Source organism: Puntigrus tetrazona, chromosome 4, assembly GCF_018831695.1.
Source record: "Puntigrus tetrazona isolate hp1 chromosome 4, ASM1883169v1, whole genome shotgun sequence".
NCBI lineage: Eukaryota > Metazoa > Chordata > Actinopteri > Cypriniformes > Cyprinidae > Puntigrus > Puntigrus tetrazona.
Window position 1 is genome coordinate 10,875,731 of NC_056702.1, and position 19,223 is coordinate 10,894,953.

The window sequence follows — 19,223 nt, forward strand, 5'->3', positions numbered from 1 at the left end:
TAATTTGCTTAAACCTATTAAAATTTTTAGGAAAGATTATTTTAGGTAGAGTATGGCTCTAAAGCCTTCTCCTGTAAATATCTAAAGTCAGAATTGATTCCAGAGGAATCACAGTGCATTTGGAAAATCTCAAAATCATTTCAAGAATCGATCATCATATAGTTTCTGTTGTGTTATGCTAATTTGATTGAGTTGCGACTTGTTTGTGTTGCGTTACGACTTGTTTCAGTTGTGCTAATTTTATTGTTTCGCGACTTTTTTTAATTCTGTGCAATTCTGGGCCACCATATTGTTGAGGATGGAATGGAGATAAATGAGGTATTGATAGGTCACATTCCAGATCTATTACAGATGAAATAAAGATAAAGTTAGAGCAGAGCTTAGCTGGTGGTCTGATCTTAAATCACATGCATGTGGGGGCACAGACACGGTGGTTCACCCCTTGCTGCTGATAAATCACGTGAAGGTTCGACATACAAAGATCTTAGATCTTCTGACATGAGCCATCTAAAGAGAGACTGCGAGTGAAATTTTAACAGTTATCCGCCTGCTGGGACCTTTTTAATCTATGAGATGCTTGTGCAGCTCACCAGAATGGCAGGCATTTAGCCAGTGACGGTTAAGGAGATGAATGGATGCAGAAGTCAAACAGAAAAGTGATAAGGCCAATATTTACAATGAGAGCCCAGCCCAAGGCTGCATACCTGCCATGCTCATCTGACCTCACGGGGCATGTGGGGGGGTGTGAGAATCTGTGGCCATGTGGAAAAGAGACAGGAGATTATTACTGCCTCAGAGGCACTGGGGATATTTAGCAGAGCTCCATAAAGACACTCAAAGTTTTGTGTCGGTTTTATTGCTGATTTGAACATTATGAGCTGTAGTTGCAGTCCTTATCTAAAGCTGCACTTAATAATTGAATAAACAGCAGTTTTCTCATGTGATACAATATACACCAGTAATATACTCCATTCTCCAGTAATATAGGTTTTGCAGTGTATAAAAAGTGTAACTTTTATAAAATGAAATTTCTAAAGAATTAGATATTTAGTCATTGGAAACAAAACCAATTTCACTTTAATTTATGGGTTCTGACACCACAGGGCATGTCCTAAATAGAATCTGACAGTGACATTATCTTTGTTTTTATACACACACGATCACAAAAAACACACCAGGCATGACGCTTGAGCAGATTTTCACGGAGAGTTTGCCATCTCTCCTCAAACGTGCGCGTTTGACGCGGCTCTACTTCTGCATGCAGGGCACATGCGAAACAATGCAGCAGGTGCTGGAGCTTCTGGGAGCTGTGAAGTGCGAGAGATCAAGTTCCTGTGGGAGAAAATGCGGGTTTGTATGGAGCTATAGCACTTTTATCAGGTGCGCTAACGCATATTTGGGAATGACAGAGCGCTTTGCCCAAGTGTGATCTGACATATTATTAAAGAGACTGTTTTCTCAGCACTAGGCTGCTTGTGAGTGTGTATGTGAGCGTTTCAGGGGTAAGATGGGTTTGTGGTGACAAGGGCATTCCCCCTACGGCAGCAAAATATCACTTTTCTGCCCATTGGGAAGAATTACCGACATGAACCACAAAAACCAGCGGTCGGGTTTGAGTTACAGGCAGCAGATTTAAAGGCCTTTTCTGAGCAGGCTGTATCATTTACAAAGCATTCCCCAGGACTGCATTTTTATCGGTCAGTATGACTCATGAGTTGGGCCAGAGAGCAGATTTTCACAGAGCCACTGTCAATGCATGTTGTTTGGATTTTTTTTTTAAACTGGTCTGTGCCAGTTTACATCGCCAGAGATGAACGTTTTTGGTTTTGTGGTAATTAGTGGTTTCTCTCTCTCAGAAAATCATCACGCTCTTAAAAAGTTTCTTTTATTTGCCGTTTTGCGTTCAAAGAGGCCAGGGTTAGAGTCTGATGAATGAGTTTAAAGCGACCAAAATACATATGTTAGAAAAACCTCCAACAGAGCTGCCTGAAAGCGCTACATGACCCAGAGAGAGAAAAAAAGAGAAAAACAAGAAGAGCGTGAGAAAAGAAAGAAAGAAAATGAAAAAGAAAAAGAAAAAGAAAAGGACAACAAACGAAAGTTCTTGCCATTTTGTTTGTTTAACGTTGCTGCACTATAATGGATTGTTTCTATGGGTGTTGTTGTGTGGTAGTAAATGATTTTAAGAAAGTTGTTATGTGGTTGCTAGGGTGTTCTGGGTGGTTGCTAGGTGGTTGCTTACTGTTAGAAGTAGTCTCACTGGGATTTTTTATCATCTGCCAAGCTAAATATTATAGTCAGATTATGAAGGAAAGAAACTTAATTTGTATTGATGCTTGATGCCAAATGTATTATATATATATATATATATATATATATATATATATATATATATATATATATATATATATATATATATATATATATAATATTTTTTTTTCTGAAAACCTAAAATTTTAATAATATATAATTATTATAATTATAGAATAATATTAAACATGTTAGGTGAAGTAAACATTTTTGGTTTTCAGGTGATGAATTAGACATCATATAAAAAATTCTTGCCAACAAGCCTTTTCAAAGTAGAATTTAATATAATTATTTTACATATTACTACTCTAGCATAATTTTGATCCAAGTAACGTCTATGAAATAGACACCAGGTTAAAACATGTAATCAGAAAAGAGCTATTAAACTCTAATTTCTTTTTTTATTTTGGTTGAAGGTTTTTCAGTTCTTGGTGATTTTCAGTTTTCGGTGCATCATTATTTAATGATTAAGGTTTTTCTATCCAGTAACTCCAAGAAAAGGCAATATTTAAAATGTTCTAAACTGCATTTTTAAAATGTCTCAAGTGTCTTATGGGCATATGGGATTTAATGACGATTGGCCACTGCATCCAGAAAGACACATCTAAACTTCAAAGGCCCTGCATGCCTCTTCTTTTCCTCTCTCACTTTCTCTTTCTCTGTCTCTCTCACACACTAGTTCTCTGTAGGCTTCCATCGGCACTGATGGATGTATTTCCCAGGAGCCTTTGCTTGATGACTCCAGTGAAGCCCCACTTTTCAAATTACGATTGACCGTCACTTTCCACGGCTATTTGCCTTGGATAGACCTTTAGTCAGTCTTGCCACAACGAATACACCGCAACATCGCTCCATCATTCCGGCTCCATTCATATCAAACAGACATTTACAGGCCATTAGCCTGCTCCTCTATATCACTAAGATATTTACTAGTGCATCCGGAGCAAATTGGTAATAAAGTAATCATACAAAATCACACGGGCCTCTCTCTGCGTCAGTGACTGCTGCTATGTGAGAACTTAATAGGAACGGAAAGGCGATCTCTCCCTCTATACTTCGTGCCCTGCCGCCACATATTGAGATGCTAAATCAAAAACACGCTTTGCTTCTTTTTCTTTGCAAAGAAAGGAAAAAAAAAAAACGTAGGAAGGGCTAGCTGGAAAATCGATTGTCGCAGTGGCTCACGTTTCCAGTCATATCGGAGTGAGAGAGAGAGAGAGAAAGCAGTCTGGGATGAGACGGCTTTTATATCATATTATGTCACCAGACGACTCAGCACCTGATTCTCTCATCAGCTTACCAGACAAACCCCTTCCCTCCTGTTGCTCTTTCCCTTTTTTTCTGTTAGCTGGGCGAGTACACATGCTGGCCCAGCGCCTTTAATAGCATACTAGACTTCTATAGTAAATAAAGACGTTTATGGTTTATTTTTATTGTATACAAACCATTATCACGAGGCAATATAGTGTTTTGAGTTCAGTATCGGTGTCAAAAAGCGATTTTTTTTTTTACAGCTTTGCAGCTCGGTTGCACAAGTTTTAACAGAACAATTAATGTACATTATGTGCTTTTTGTAAAAATACTGTATATGAATGTGCAAAAGTGATCACTTTCATACTGCTCATAAATTATTAGTAAATTCTAGAAAGTACCTTCTAGAAAAACATTGAATTAAATGTCAAAATCGCAATTAGTAAGACTGAAATATTTTCACATTTGCATGGTTTTTGTTTGTATGATTGTTTATTTGGATTTAAAACCGTGAAAAACATATTTTACAGTACATTTACTTACATTGTGCCGTAATATTGAGTGAAGCTTAATTTATAATCAACCTAGAGTATTCCTTTAATGAAAAGAAAAAAAAATTATTGTCTATATTGATAATATTATAGAGCATCAAGTGTCTTACTGCTTTTCATAAACCAGTCACGGTATTGTGACCAAGATTTCAAGATTCATTCTACAGGTGAATTTTTGAACTTCATGCTAAATCTTTGTGGGGAACTATTTTTCCCTTTTGAGAAATTCTTGATCATTTGGATTCTTATAGAAAGATTAACCAAAGATCAACCAAACAGAAGTGACGGCACCTTTGCAATAGGTGAAAGTTGTTTTCTTGTACTTTGCCACTATTTTCTGTAATGATGTGAGAAATGTCTTTATAAATGTGATATTTAGCAAGCAGAATGCAGCGAAGTAATGAAGCTGAGCTCTAAGTCCTCCATCTGTGTGTCATTTTTCTAGGCATAGTTGTCTTGTGCTCACATGTATTTTTAAAGGCTCTTTTGTTTCCATGGTGATGCAGCGTATGGGCGCAGTGAGGTTAAGGACAGTTGAGCTGCACTGCCTCATTTTCTGTCGCTCACTGTCATTCTTTCATTCAGCTCTTTTCATTGTCCTGCGTCCTCATTCAAATACGGGTCAGGTTCACGTTTACGAAAGCGTCAAGACACGCTGTGCTCTTCATGAAGGACAGATGTGTTTGTGTGTAGTGGGCTTATGCACAAAGACGGTGCGTATACTGAAAATCCAGACACACGTGCTTTCTTTCTTTCATTATTTTTAAAATCATTAATCTGATGATTCTTTCTTTTATTCATTCAATAGTTTGTACATAATTCAATGAGCTAATTCGTTCACGCATTCTGTCGTTTAGTCATTTTTCATTTGCAGCTCGTTTTACTTTTTTTTTTGGCTCTTCCTTTTCTCTATTCATTCATTCATTCATTCATTCATTCATCAGTCAGTTTGTTCATTTGTGCACTCATTCATTCATCATTTCCTTTAGCCTGACATGGATTCATGAATTCATTCATTCATTCATTCGTACATATATACAAATCCGGGTTGTTCATTATGCTTGTTTCTTCATTCACTCATTAATCAATCAGTATTATGGTTTCAGTTTGATCACATTTCATTCATCATTTCCTTTGGTCTGGCATTCATTTATTCATGAACATTCATTGTGTTCCTTCCTTCCTTCCTTTATTCATTCATTGTGCTTGTTTCATTTATCCATCAGTTTGTTCACTTGTTGTCTGTTTATTCAATTATTTAATTTATTCATTCTCTGTGCTCATTGTATTTGTTTGCTTGTTTTTTCACCCATTCATTCATTCATTCATCCATCCAACCATTCATTTGTTCAACCATCCAATAATTCATTAATTTAGCGTGTTCATTGTTTGTTCATTCTTTTGTTGTTATTTTTTTCAGTTGTCCAGTTTTTTCATTCATCCATCAGTTTGTTAACTTGTCTGCTCATTCAACCATTAATTCATTCATTCATTTACTTGTTTGTTCATTCATTTATTCAATCCTCATTTGCTTATTCTTTCATTCATTCGGTGAGTCCTCCTTTGCTAAGTTGTTCGTTTTTCAGTCAGTGACTTATTCATTCACTAATTCATTCATTTAGTCAGTAAGCCTGCCATTTCTCATTCATTCATTTATTCAGCCATGCTCATACACATCCCTGTAGATCTGGCAGTGACAAATTAAAGTCCTGACAGATATTTGGACCCAAATGTCATGAAGTTTTCAAATCCAGTCTTTTTTCGTCCCCCTTTAATGTATTCAGCATTCGCGCATATATCAAGTTAAAGATCATTAATCATGCCCATAACTAAAAAATGACTAATAGTTAATCAAACGCTTATGTATTCCATGTACTCAACAGGACTTATTAGAAAAATGTGTTTATTTAGTTTTAGTCACGTGGTCAGGAGCTGGAATATTATTTAAGCTTTTCATTCAGCTGTGGCGGCCCACAGTTCTCAGAGTTTAAGCACTGAACTCAGGAGGAGAGTTTTGGGTCACAGCAAAGGCTACAAAGGGCCACTGAGAAGTTCTCAACACCCGACCAGCTGAACTGACAAGCCATTACTGTTGTAATTTTAGATCTCAGTTTTTCCTTCTCTACAACTGCAGAGTTGACTGTGAATCTAGACAGACAGCGAATAGAGAAGTCCAGAGATTGAGAGTGGATATAGTGTCCTCACATATAAATGCTAGAGGGCTCCACGTCTCTATGTGTGTGTGTGTGTGAGAGAGAGAGAGAGAGAGCGAGAGAGAGAGACATCAAATCTTTTTCTTTAATCTGCCAAAATATCACAGAACTTCACTACTCTGCTTCACCTTTAAGCCCTCTGAGAATGAAAGAAAGGAGTGCGTATGAGGCCTTTTCGCCACATCCTTTAGCCAGTACTGCTGCCATAGTCATTGTAACCCATCTAGATCTGTATGTCACCCTGGGCTTAACTACTGCAGTTCACTCTGGACAAAAATGTAATAATTTGGCAAGTTAATAGACCCTTAGAATGGAGGGAGTGAGAAAAAAGCAACAAGAGCTGTTGACGCTCTCCTAAAGAGTTTTTTTTTTTTTTTTTAAGAACTAATGCAATTCGTGACACTCGATTTTACAGACAGACTGTAGGGGCATCTCAGTTTCCCCACCTGCCAACTGCAGAAAGAGGGAAAAGGAGAGGGATTTTTTTGGGTTTCCCCTCTCAGGTTTCATCTTCTGACAGCCCTCTCCTTAGATAGCACTCATCTCTAAAGGCTTTGCTCTCTGAGCCACATCACATTAGAGCTCTGAAGTTGTGACTGTGTGTTTTAGTGTCTTGAGGCAAATTGTATTTTTAAGACACAGTTGAACAATAAAGTGAGAGAAAAGAAGAAAGGAAAGTCACAGACAAGCTAAGCGGGCGGAAATAAGTGAGCCAAACTTAAACACTGTTGACTGAATGCGAGACGAAAAAAACCAAAACTTTTTAAACTCTTAATACTATTTATCATCATATCGATAGTTGATGATAATTTTGATATGATTTGATTTGAATTTTAACAGTCTTGTGTATATGATAAAAGCAATAATAGTAATAAATTGTTTATTTATTTATTTATACTTTATTTCAGTGGGGATCAATTTCATGATTCATAAGCTGTCGATAGAACTTATTTGGAACATTCCTTTCAGATGACTCAGAATCATCTTTTTCCCACTAGCAGCCAGTCTGGCCTTTATAAACATCCTTAAAGTGATCATAAGACTGGGTTTCCCTCTTCCTGTTCCCCTGACAGGTGTGCATTCATGTGCCTCTGTGTTTCCCCTCTCCTTTCCTGAGCTGATATTGTTATTATAGCTGTGCTGAGTGAAGGAGTGGAAGGCTGAGCCGTGTGCCAACTAGAGCAAAAGCTTTCAGTCGAGTGGAGGAGGAAATTTCATGCAGGAAAGCTGGTAAAGAGGTTCAAGGCGGCAGAGAGGCGTTTTTAGAAAGCATCCCAGGGAAATCCTGAACGACTGCAGGGCTCTTGACCTCTGACCTCAGACTGTCACATGACTCAGATAACGGGAAGTACGGCTGAACCTGAATGAGTCAGCACTGATTAAAGGCAGAGGAAAAAGCTAAAATGAAGCAAACACACAAAAAAATAAGTAACTGTCACTTACCAGTGATGACTCACGGTATGTCAGACATGAGTAACACACACACTCATTCGCTGGCAGATGTTTCAAACATCCAGAAAAGAAGCTTTTACTGTAAATGCCATCATTATGGATTACATAAAGTAAATTAACGTGACACGGTCGACTAAAACTTAATGTCTACCAGCCACTAACTTGTTAAGTGTCTTAGTGCAGACTCATTCTATCCACTAACACACACACAAACACACACACACACAAAATAAAACTTTTTTCCTCTGCTTTAGATGATGAGCAATGTTGTCCTCTTGCTGTAGAAAGAGGTGTTCGGTCATGACATCAGTTTTTAGGCCGACCTGGAAGGAGAATTCACCCTCAAGTTTTCTCAGGAATTTCTAATGGTTTATTAGAATAGTGACTTTACATAGATTTTTGCTTTAAAAATGCCCAGTTCTATAAAAGTTAGAAACAATGATTTCAAAACATGGCTTTAAAATGACTTTTAAAGACAGGAAATTAAAAAACAAAAATGGCTATGAGGAATAGAAGTACAGTATGTTCAATGTGTACGTTTATCTCTTACAGCCTTGTTTTTATTTCTATTAAATTCAATATTTTCTAACCTGGTTAAGGTTTATAATATAAGTTTGATCAGTCACATAAATTAATGTCCTTGTGGTATTTGTAGTCCTTTTGTAGCAACTTTTGTAGTAGTCAACAGTTTTAAAGCACAGAGTGGTTTCAAAGTGTGTGTTATTTATGCTGTAGACTAAATTGAGACCAAATCCCTTTAATTGACATTAAAAAGACTTGTCTATGTGGATATGTTTTCCGTAAAACAAGACGTTTAGGACAGGACTTGCTGATATTCTCATTCTAAACACCATTTGATTGGACACAGTTATGCGTACAGCGAGAAGAAACAGTCAGTATCTTCAGTCTTTCCCGAAAGAGAAAGACTGTGAATTTTAAATGTGTTAAAATGTATTTTGTCAGCAAGTACACTGGCATCTGGATGGCCTTAAATCTGATGCACATGGACTTAAAGCCACTAATTTTGATTTCATTGGGTCTTTAACCACAGACCTTTAACCACAAAGTGAACTGCTCTATTACAAAGTGTCTCTCTCTGTGTATGTGTGTGTGTGTGTGTGTGTGTGTGTGTGTGTGTGTGTGTGTGTGTGTGTGTGTGTGTGAAACGTGGAGGTCAGGGCAAACCCAAACTCAGCAACCCCGTTCTCGCTGTCAGTAAGAATGATGACAGACCCCACAGCTCTGATAGGCTGTCGGCCTGATGTGATGAAAACCTGTTTTATTGGTTCATAAGGTTTGGAACACGGAGATATACAGCGCTGCTATACGGCAAGGCTTTTGTATCAAATTGTAGCCATTATTCTCTGCGTTTGGTTTCGTTCTCAAATGACTCATAAGTGGATGAAAATGACTCAGCATATTTTGGTTTCCCGATTGTTGGATTCTGGTGTGGGTAAAATTCCAAGCTTTCCTCTTCCTCCCCCCCCTCGGATAGATACGCCACAGTATTGAGTGAAATCGGTGCCCTCTAGTGGGAGCTGCCGGTAGTGGGGCGCTAAGCAGACAGTCAGGCTCCAAGCAGTCCGGGTGAAGATGCAAATCAAAAAGCCATTAGAGAAAGCCAGCGAGTTAAATCACATTTGTGAAGGTTGCACAGATTGATTTACATAGAGAGAGAATGTGTCTCCTGAATTCAAAGTAACCATAATCCCACTCTCTGTATCCATGGAACATGAGGACGTTGTTGCGTCAAGTGTTCGACTTGACCAGCCCACATAATTATTGATTATAAAACCAATTAAACTTACGTCAATGTGACGGGAATGTCAGACTGCAGCAAATTCCAGCCCCATCTGTATTAAATATTAGTTTAATGCCACGTCAAAACCAAAGATGAGCCCGGGGTTTGACACTTATCATGTGGCATCCGTCTTGCATCATGGTTATTTAAAAATCAGGGGGTTTTCGGTACAGAAATACACATGGTAGCTGCATTACCCGTAATTCCTCACATCCAAACGTTATTGGTTTATGATATCGGGGCAGATGGGATGCAGTTAAGTTAACTGGCAGCGCACTTTGACTTTTGGAAAGCTTCATTTATGAAAGTACTTGGGCATTAAATCTAATCAGTAACCTTTCCGTGTTTCTACAATCGACTCAACCGCAAGAGTGTGTGTGGAAGAGGAAAAAAAACTAATAAATGAAAAGCAGATAGTGGGCATTCATATATACAGCATAGTGAAGGTCACAGGTTCATGCTATCATTGAGTGTGCAGTTATTTTGGTGTGTGTCACTGGTTCTCCCCGGGCTTTGACTCACCTTTCGGTTGCGGGTGAGTGTGAGGCCAGACTTAATTGAACACTAGCAGGAAGTGTGACTAATTACCCAGAGGAAGCAGACTGACTCGCTGCAGTGCTGCAATCGCTGCTCTTCCAAATGCAATACATCCTCACTGAAATCCACTTATGGGATGTTAAGTCAGTCTACTGATATAAAAACACAAGTGCGCTGATTCACCAGGACCCCCACCTCCACTTATCTGACAGTCATCCAGTATTAACTTTGATTGGGAAATACGGAGAAAAACTACTCTCCAGTATCCTGTTGACCTCTTTTTGATGTCAGAAAACAATAATGGAATACAAAACACTAACGAGTTGCCTGTATGCAGTAGGTCCGGCTTCAGGAGGTTATCACATGTCCTCCAAAACAGATCATTGGGTTTTGTAACAAAAATATTTCTATTTTTTTTTTTTATCCCAACCTTTGATTGGTAGCATAATTCTAATATTCTATGATGCCTGAAAAAGCTGTCTAGGTAGGCAGCTCCCTAAGGTTTTGGAGCACAGCTAATGTCTCTACCTCCATCCTCCCACACATCAGTCACTTGTTGCAGTCTAACTTGTGCTCGGTAAGGAGTTGATGGAAGCTAATTACACATTTGGTATTTACTTTTCTAAACTGGGTAATTTATTTAGTGAAGGTGGCTCTTACAGGTCTGCTGCTAATTATAGAGACATACGGAGAGACAGGAATAGCTTTGTGTCGCTAAGAGACCAAGCGGTACTAGCTAGTAGCGCTAAAATGCAATTTCCCGGGCCAAGGTACATATATTAAGATAAATAGGGTGTTTATACAGATTAAATAACAAGTTACGATGTCTCACACCCCAAATTCTCAGTTATTTAAAGGAGTTTTGAGTAACACTTTTCATGAAGTGTATATAAATGCAGTGCTAATGTGCTAGTCACTCTCTTTTCATTTATATCATACGCTTTATACTCGTAAACTCGCAGTTTTGAAACATAAGAAACTTCATTAATTATTTGACTATAAAACTCAGTCAGCATCACATTTTGAGTTTGCCGATTGTTAAAATGCACCGTACTCGATGAATGTGGAAAGACAAGTATTATAATGTATTAACTGCAGCTACAATTATTCATGACAACATAAACCCGATTACAATGTGTACCGTAATGCATTATGAATACCTTTAATGCATTATATATGGGCTACAGGCTTCATAGAAAGTGTTACTGAGTGTTGCCACATCCCAGTGCTACATTTCACCTTGAGACAACAGAATTATTTAAAGATTTAGATGGTTAAGCTCTATTTCTCCCAAGATCCCACTGGATATACTTTCATTTTCTAGTGTAGCCCTCATTATTCCTTTCCGCTGAATGAAATGTGCTTACTAATTAGATGACAAATATTTCTCTGGAAGCACTGCCTGTTTTAGTAATGACATGTTTTGAAATGAAGCAGGCTGACGGAGATCCCTCTTTTCTGCAGTACGGCGACCACATCAGGTCAAAGTAAACAACATCTCACTGTGTTTATTATGATTTCTGAGGTAATTGGTTGGATGATGCTGTCACTCAAACTCCATCGAGGTTAAGGTCAGAGTTGTCATGAAGACTTATGAATTGTGATGTACATACAGCCCTCATTGCAGTTTATTCTGGTCAAGGTCCACCCACTAGGAAGACTATTTGATGGACAACTTTTTCTTTACCACAGTTTTGTCACTTTTGAGGTTTGCGTAAAACCAACCAGTCATATTTGATCCAATTAAAACTTGCCATTTTTGCCAAAGTTTTCCATCCGAGGCTAGGAACAGTATGTCCTTCACCGTTTATATTCAAGAAATGCAGGGAGCCTTTGTAAAATGCCTTAAGCTTCCTGTAACTCCTGAATGTCAATTCAAGAAAATAGCTTATGTACTTTCTTCCCTCACAGTTCTGTCTCTAGCTTTCTTAATCTCTGTATCTTTCTGTCCCTGCTTCTTGCTTTCACTCTCTGCACTTCTGTTGATTGACAACTGGAAGAGAATTTAAGACACTGGCTCCCCTGCCGTGAGGTCCTTCATATCTCTGTTCCAGCTCTCATCAAACGAGAGTGCTTTGTTGGCATGTGTCTGTGTAACAGATTGAAAAACTTTCCCACTTTTCTGGGCTTCAGAAAAATATTTGAAAAGTTGTTAAAGTCAGTGTTATTTTATTTTGTTTTTGTTTTTATCTGATTGTGTTTTTATTACTGTAATGCATTCTTTTTTAAAATGACTGTATTCATTTGTCTAATTTATCAATACAATCCAAATAATACAGTTAATAAATGATAAAAATTTTATGCATCACTTAAAAATATTTTTTATTTTATTTCATTTTTTGGTGAAATATGGCCTAGATATGATCTTGAAAGGTTTTGTGTGGGAAACTGACGCACCTCAGGTTTTATAGACAAACTACAGGCCATTTGCATATGAGGAACGGTATTTTATTTGTTACTTGGCAGAAGTTCCAGCCATTAACAAGTGGCAAGGTTACAAATGTGTTTGCTTTTACAACGTGTTGCATTATTTTCCACTTAAAGAGGGAATTTTTTCCGTATAGTCCTCAAAGTAGAAGAGTTTGGCTGTTTTTTTGATCGTTTGTGGACCTTGAATGAAGTGGCCATGGGGCTGACAGGTGCTATTATTGGGGACGTTAAGTGAGATGAAGGGCTACTGGCTCTCTTGGACAAGATAATGATGTTTTTACTGGAAAGAGGAAAACCAGGAACTGTTTAAAGATGGTTTGTCATGGTGATATATTCCAGATGTGTCCAGTTAATGCAGTAGCCTAGATATCTCAGGGTGTCAATGTTGCATAACACTATTTTGAACTATTTATCTTTGCTACGCAGGCAGTATTCCGATAACCTTTTTCATCTCAAACTTGAAACTTTACTACTAAGCCACAGCTCAGATGTTGAACTGTTGATCACAAAAAAGTATTATATCCAAAGTTATAATATTGAGAGAAAGTCAAAGGGTCATTTTACCGTTATGCAACCTTGTTTCGCACGCACCATCATCATCCATTGATTTTTATGGTTTTCATCACTCTGGAGAATATTCTGTGGAGATACTTTAATTACTGAATGGTGGAGCTGGGAATTCTCTGCGTCTGTGTGCTTTAGTATGGATGTTAGCTGCTCTGTGGGGATTCTCGAGGGAAACTAGACTTAATGAGTCTGTTTGCAATGCCCATGAAGATTCTGACGAACGATCAGCCTTCAAACAAACACAATTAACTCCATTGGCAGCTACTGACACTGATTCATTCAGGTCACTTAATGAATCTGGCTGTCGTTTGCGTGGGTCTTCTGTCAAGAGCAGGTAAATGGCAAACCTCTTATATTCCTACGTGCTGGTATTTATCCCGATATACAATTAGGAGGGAGAGTTTGAAATTTCATCAATGGGCCAATGAGAATGTGGTCTGACAGAGTGGGGCGGGGTTTGCCTGAAGTACGAGGTCTCAACATGGAGTGCATTTCCAAATGTCAACTCTATGCCAAGTCAACAATGATAATGTCATGCCAGGTGAGAGGAAGAGACATTTGTCATGCTCTCATTGGGTTCGAGTTTGTGTGGGTGTCCTGTCTGTGAGCATTTAGGAGGCACATCTTTCAATGGGACAAGGGGCAGCCAAGGGCCAGCGCACACACAGGAAACTAATACTGACAGCCCAACTGCCTGCACTTCCTGTCAAAGCGCACAGTGGCGTCTCGTCCTTGCAGAAACGACAAACACTCTCGCCCTTCTCTGCTGAGGGTCTCGTCTGGGAGTGATGTTTGAAATACACATACACAACCGTACACATGCAATAAAACCCTAGACCCCATCCCCTTCCACTCTCCCCCGAGCCAAATGAGAGAATCACAGCCATATGTCAGCCGTCTGCGCTCTCGCTCATGTGACCGAACGCTGTGCCTCGGTATGGATGGAAAACTACCATGAAATCAACAGAGAAACTGCATTAAACTCGGTATTGCGCAGACTGACGGCTGGTGCTTTATGGGTAAACACCGGTGAGCTGCACTTGCTGCCGCCTCAGCCCTGATTCAGCAAAGTCTTGTACGACTTTCAGTTACAGTGTCACAAGATGATTCTTTTACCTTAAGGTGTCTCTCTCACACAGAAAAATAAGGGTTTAACATTGTACCTTTTTGGGTATAACAGCTTTTCCATGGAGCTTTTTGAACCCTTTAATTTTGAACCCTTATTTTTGCTTCAGACACATTCTGTATGCTCTCTTTTATTATTTTAGAAGTACTAAGTAAATTAATACATTTATTAAGGATGTAATAAATTCAAATAAGGAGTGACTGTAAAGACATTTTTCAAGTTACAAAATGTTTCCTGAGCACCAAATCTAAATCAACTTTGGGAAGTAAATTTGTAAGAGCGAACCTATTTTAAATTCCTGCTTTATTTACCTCTTTCCTTTGCCTCGACATTGTTTTCAATTATCGTAAATTCCTCTACTAAGATATAGAAGGGTTTACAGTACTGTACAGTGCTATATAACTCAATTTATAGCATTACACAACAGCCCTCAAGTGTTTCAGCGCTGGTAAATATTCCATATGTTTATGAAGCGCCTCATTTTTTATTAACAACACAATTCTATCCCTTCTCCTCCCAGTCAAATGATTTGTAATCTAAACTTCATCTAAAAGTATTCAAATAAACCCCAAATACGGTCTTTGGATTAGTCCGCAAGGCGATGAACTCACAGACCCTTCTGGCTGATGCATGACAGATTTTCTCAGCAGCTGACTCCCCCTATTGCCCGAATGTTGTTACTGCAGGCTTCCAGTACCTGCGCAGTTATAGGCACTGCATAGAGAGCAGACTGTAGAGAGAGCCGAACGCTGCCGTTTATCAGCGGGACGCTGAGGACGGGGACAACCTGGGCTCAGATACTCTTAAGAGGTACACACACTTCACTTGAGCTTAACTCTAGCAGGCTGAAACAGCAGGGACTGTTAACTGCTTCTTAGAGTCAGAGACAAAGCCAGGGGATCTGTGTTTTTGTTTGATGGATGTGTGTGTCTGGACGCATGTATGTGTGCGTTGGCAACCTGCTCGCGAGGGGAGGAGGCAGCGCTCATGAATGACGGCCGTATGAGTGTGTGTGCGTGTGTGTGTGCGTGTCCGTTTAATGCTGTGTGAACGCTGAGGGTGGCATAGTTGGGTTTTACAGTGAAGTGATGCATCAGCCAAACAAGCGCTTGCTCATTAATAGAGACAAAACCACAGTGTCAGAGCTGTTGGGATGAATCGAATATAATGGGTCGCAGGAAAAGAAACAGTGACGCATGATAAATAGCTGTGAGTGAAGTCACTGGGCGCAGATTAATGCTGTTTAGATGGGATTCGGCACACATCTGTGGACTAAGTAGCATCGGGACCGACTTTGGGATGTGTTTTGTTCATGTGAGCTTCTGCCGGTCTCACAGTGGGAAACACCAGCAAGTTCATCCCCTAAAATAACGGGACGGGAAACTGTTTAACCTTGGCTTGGTGTACTTCCCTCCGTGAAACTATCGGATTGAAAGACCGCTTTACAACCAGTTTCCTTCTGCCATAACAGTCGCTTATTTACAGCTGCAGAACGGCCCGTTTCACCCTCCCTCGTGCCTGAGTGTTAATGGCAGCATTGATTAAAGCATTTACAGTGTGCTGCCGGTTATCATGTGCATTCGAGATGCCAGCTTGCTTGCAACAGAGCTTCTCTTCGTATACCATTGGTTGTCTTGGCTGATAAAATGTTAATGGTGGTTTTCAGATAAACCAATCTGTTCCTAAGAAAGTAAATAACTGTGGTAATGGTTCACCTGTATCCACTGCGGAGATACTCCTTTAACCTTTTTTTAATGAGAATCTCCTTGTCCTCTACCTGTCAGATTTTTATTTTTAATTTTTATTTTTAATATTTTTATTTTTTTTACTTATCTTAGCTGAAGCATGTAATTTTTCTGACATTAAATACATTCTCTTATCCTAGCTTAATATGCAGAGTCAAATTTTAGTGAACCAGTTTTTCTTCAAAAGTGAAAATGCATTGGCTCTGTGGTATTTTCAGAACATTGCTTTGTTTAGCATCCCAACAGGCCCTGCACGGCAACATTAACTACATAGCATTTGGGGAGTAGTTGTTTATCTAGCCAATGGTGAGAGTGATTGGGAAACATGTTTGAAAACAGGCAGCACAGAAATAAGCTTTTTAACAGCGTTTCACATACGTAATTTTGACAGACATTAGCACAGTTTCTAACACTATATAAAGCTTAACTTTTGTAGTCTCAAAGAGAGTATATAGTGTAAAATATAGGTTCAGTTCTCGCTATTAACAAACCATTAGCTATGACTTTTGCATCAATAAACTCCTAATTTGATGTTTATCCATAGTTAGTAAGGTATTTGACAAATTTAGGTATTGGGTTGGATATAGAGTCATACAGAATATGTGCTTTATAAGTAATAATAAACAGCCAATATGTTAATAACTGGCATGCTAATAAGCAACTATAGTGAGAAATGGTCCCTATACTAAAGTGTTACCATTTCTAAAGTGTCACGTTTCTGGTGACCAGTTGACCCATACTGGTTAGGTAGCTTACCCAAACTTCACCAAAACATTCAGTTGAGAGCCATTCAAAAATAGTTGAGTGGTCTTACTTGAAATAATATGAAATGGACATATTCTCTTTGCTTTCTTCTGGTGCCATTAGTCTTCGAGTGATCATTAGTCATATGGCACGTATGGCCCAGGTGATTGGCTAACATCTCCATGTAACCCATTTATCCAGGCTGTTTGCTCACTGTTTGCTGAACTTATCTAGTTGATGTTATTAACTATTAATATGCAAATTGGAACTATAACTCAGGGTTACAAATATAGCCTACTGTGTGAAAATACTGGCTACAGTAAAGCACGAACAGTAGCTGCTACTAGGTTAACAAAATAAAATGTGTGCACTAGTCTCTTGCTTTTCCTGTTGTTCTTTGCTCTCTCTCTCTCTCTCTCTCCCTCTCTCTCTCTCTCTCTCTCTCTCTCTCTCTCTCTCTCTCTCTCTCATTTTGTTCTCTCCTCTTGCTTTCTCTTCCCATGTCTCACTTGCTTTCTTTGTTGATCTCTGGGTGCTAGAGGCAATAAGAGGAAGACAGAGTGATTTTTCTTCCCTTCTTTTCAAAGGTCCAGATGGACATTTTCTGCCCTTCAAGTGCATGAACAACTGTGGCACTGCGGCACCCCTAATTCTCTCAGCCCTCCATCAGGCAGGAAAAAGGGGAACTAGGTTGTGCTGCAGAGAATCTCTGTATTATACTCCGCTTCGTTTTCTGACCTTTCAACCACTGCATCAGTTTACCTCACCAACTCGCTCAGATTAAGCCACAGAAATACAAATTCCTCCTGCATCCTGGGCCGCAGGAAGAACCAGAACATCAATAAAATAGCCAAACCAGAGCTGAATTCACCTTGTTTTCTAGATGCTGTAAAATGTGTAAATTTTTTGCTGTTTTCTCTGCCGTGACTGGAGGTGTTGGCATGTGTGGTAGTGTAACTGTTTGTTTACTCAAGTCTTGGAGGTGACTGTGGTTTGGAGTGGTGAGCGGAGGCTTTTATTGGCTCTCTTTTGTATTGTGTTGAGTTTAAGTGGGAGGATGACTAAAGAGCTCTTCATCACCCTGTTCTTGTTAACGAGTCCTCATCATATGCTGAAACCACAACAGACGAAATCTTTGAACTGTGGCATCTTCGAACGGAATGCTTTCTTTTGCCTGGCGAAGGCATAAATGTGTTTAATTGGTCACTGTGTTTGAGGTGGCGAGAGAGTATGGCTATATATATATATATATATATATTATTTTATGAGTCGTTATGGTCTAAAATGAAACTAGCTATGTAAAGGGAAACTCCTTTGAAATTTTACTGGATTCGTGGGTGTAAATGAAATTCACCACTTTAAATACATTTTAGTACGTCATTCCTAACTTGAACATTAAGCAGGGTGTAGATTATGGGGGTTTGGGGAGGTCTCTTCACCCTAATTAGGGCTGAAACTGTCTAAGACAGCCAGAACTAAAGTTTTGATGGCTATAGCAACAGTAGGATGTTTGACCATTTTCTGTAAGGTTTAAAATTGGCTGGTACTTTGACAAAACATAAAAAGTAAAATTCATGGTGTCTGGATGAGCTGAAAAAGTTGAGCCCCCCAATAGTTTTTGTATAATTCACACAATGACTGGAAATGTTACAGACAAAGCTCCATACAGGCAATTCTATTAGTGAGAGGATGTGAGCTCAGAGAGTGTCCCTTGCCGCTGGGGTGCTCTCGCTTAAGTGGGAAATGGAAAACCGTTTGCCTAGTGTGCAATAAGATCTAATCCTAAGATCACAATGAAAGAGCAGAGCTCTAAGATTTGTGACATGAGTTTTTAAGGGGCCCTAGAACAGACCCCTGAGGAACACCTATCCAAGGAATCTTTTAGACATATTACTGAGACACCAGGGGGTTGCATTTGTTCGTACAGACCCTGCATATTAAGCAATAAATAAGGACTTTCTTAATTTAGTGTTCCCTGCATGCTCTTTCAACATTTCTGCTGTTGCACTTCTGGTACTGCTCTGAAACTTGTATGTATATATAAAAACCTGCTGCTCAAGGACTCAATTTAAGAGTCTTCAACAATGGTTTAAAAGCTCAATGTGCAATAGCAACATCCTTAAGAGAGGAATTAGCCTTTGGAAAAGTTAATTTGTTGTAAGTAGGTGCTATCCATGTAATCCAGATCTGATTAAATGGATCAGTGGTGTCACAATGTCATGTAAAAATAATCTATAGGAAATCCATGTAATCCATTACAAATGCTTACAAGACCTTATTGATAGTTTTGATTAAATCACCCTTATACTCAAGCCGGCTTCTTTTACTAAGTTGCTCTGGTCAACATGACTCAACCTTTTGTCAATCCAACCACAGACACATTTTATCTGCTCAGGTCTTGACAAGCTGACAAGTTGTCATTAATCTATATCGTCTGTTTAGAGGCTTTTTCCTTTGTTGTTCATCCATCTTCCGTTCCTCATCAGAATGTTTCCC

At 39.0% G+C, this 19,223-nt stretch overlaps 1 protein-coding gene across 1 annotated transcript in view; it reads left to right on the forward strand.

Moving 5' to 3' along the window:
- nav3 (neuron navigator 3) overlaps positions 1–19,223 on the forward strand; it is a 125,730-nt gene that overhangs the window by 18,646 nt on the left and 87,861 nt on the right. The gene's annotated exons all lie outside the window — the stretch shown is intronic.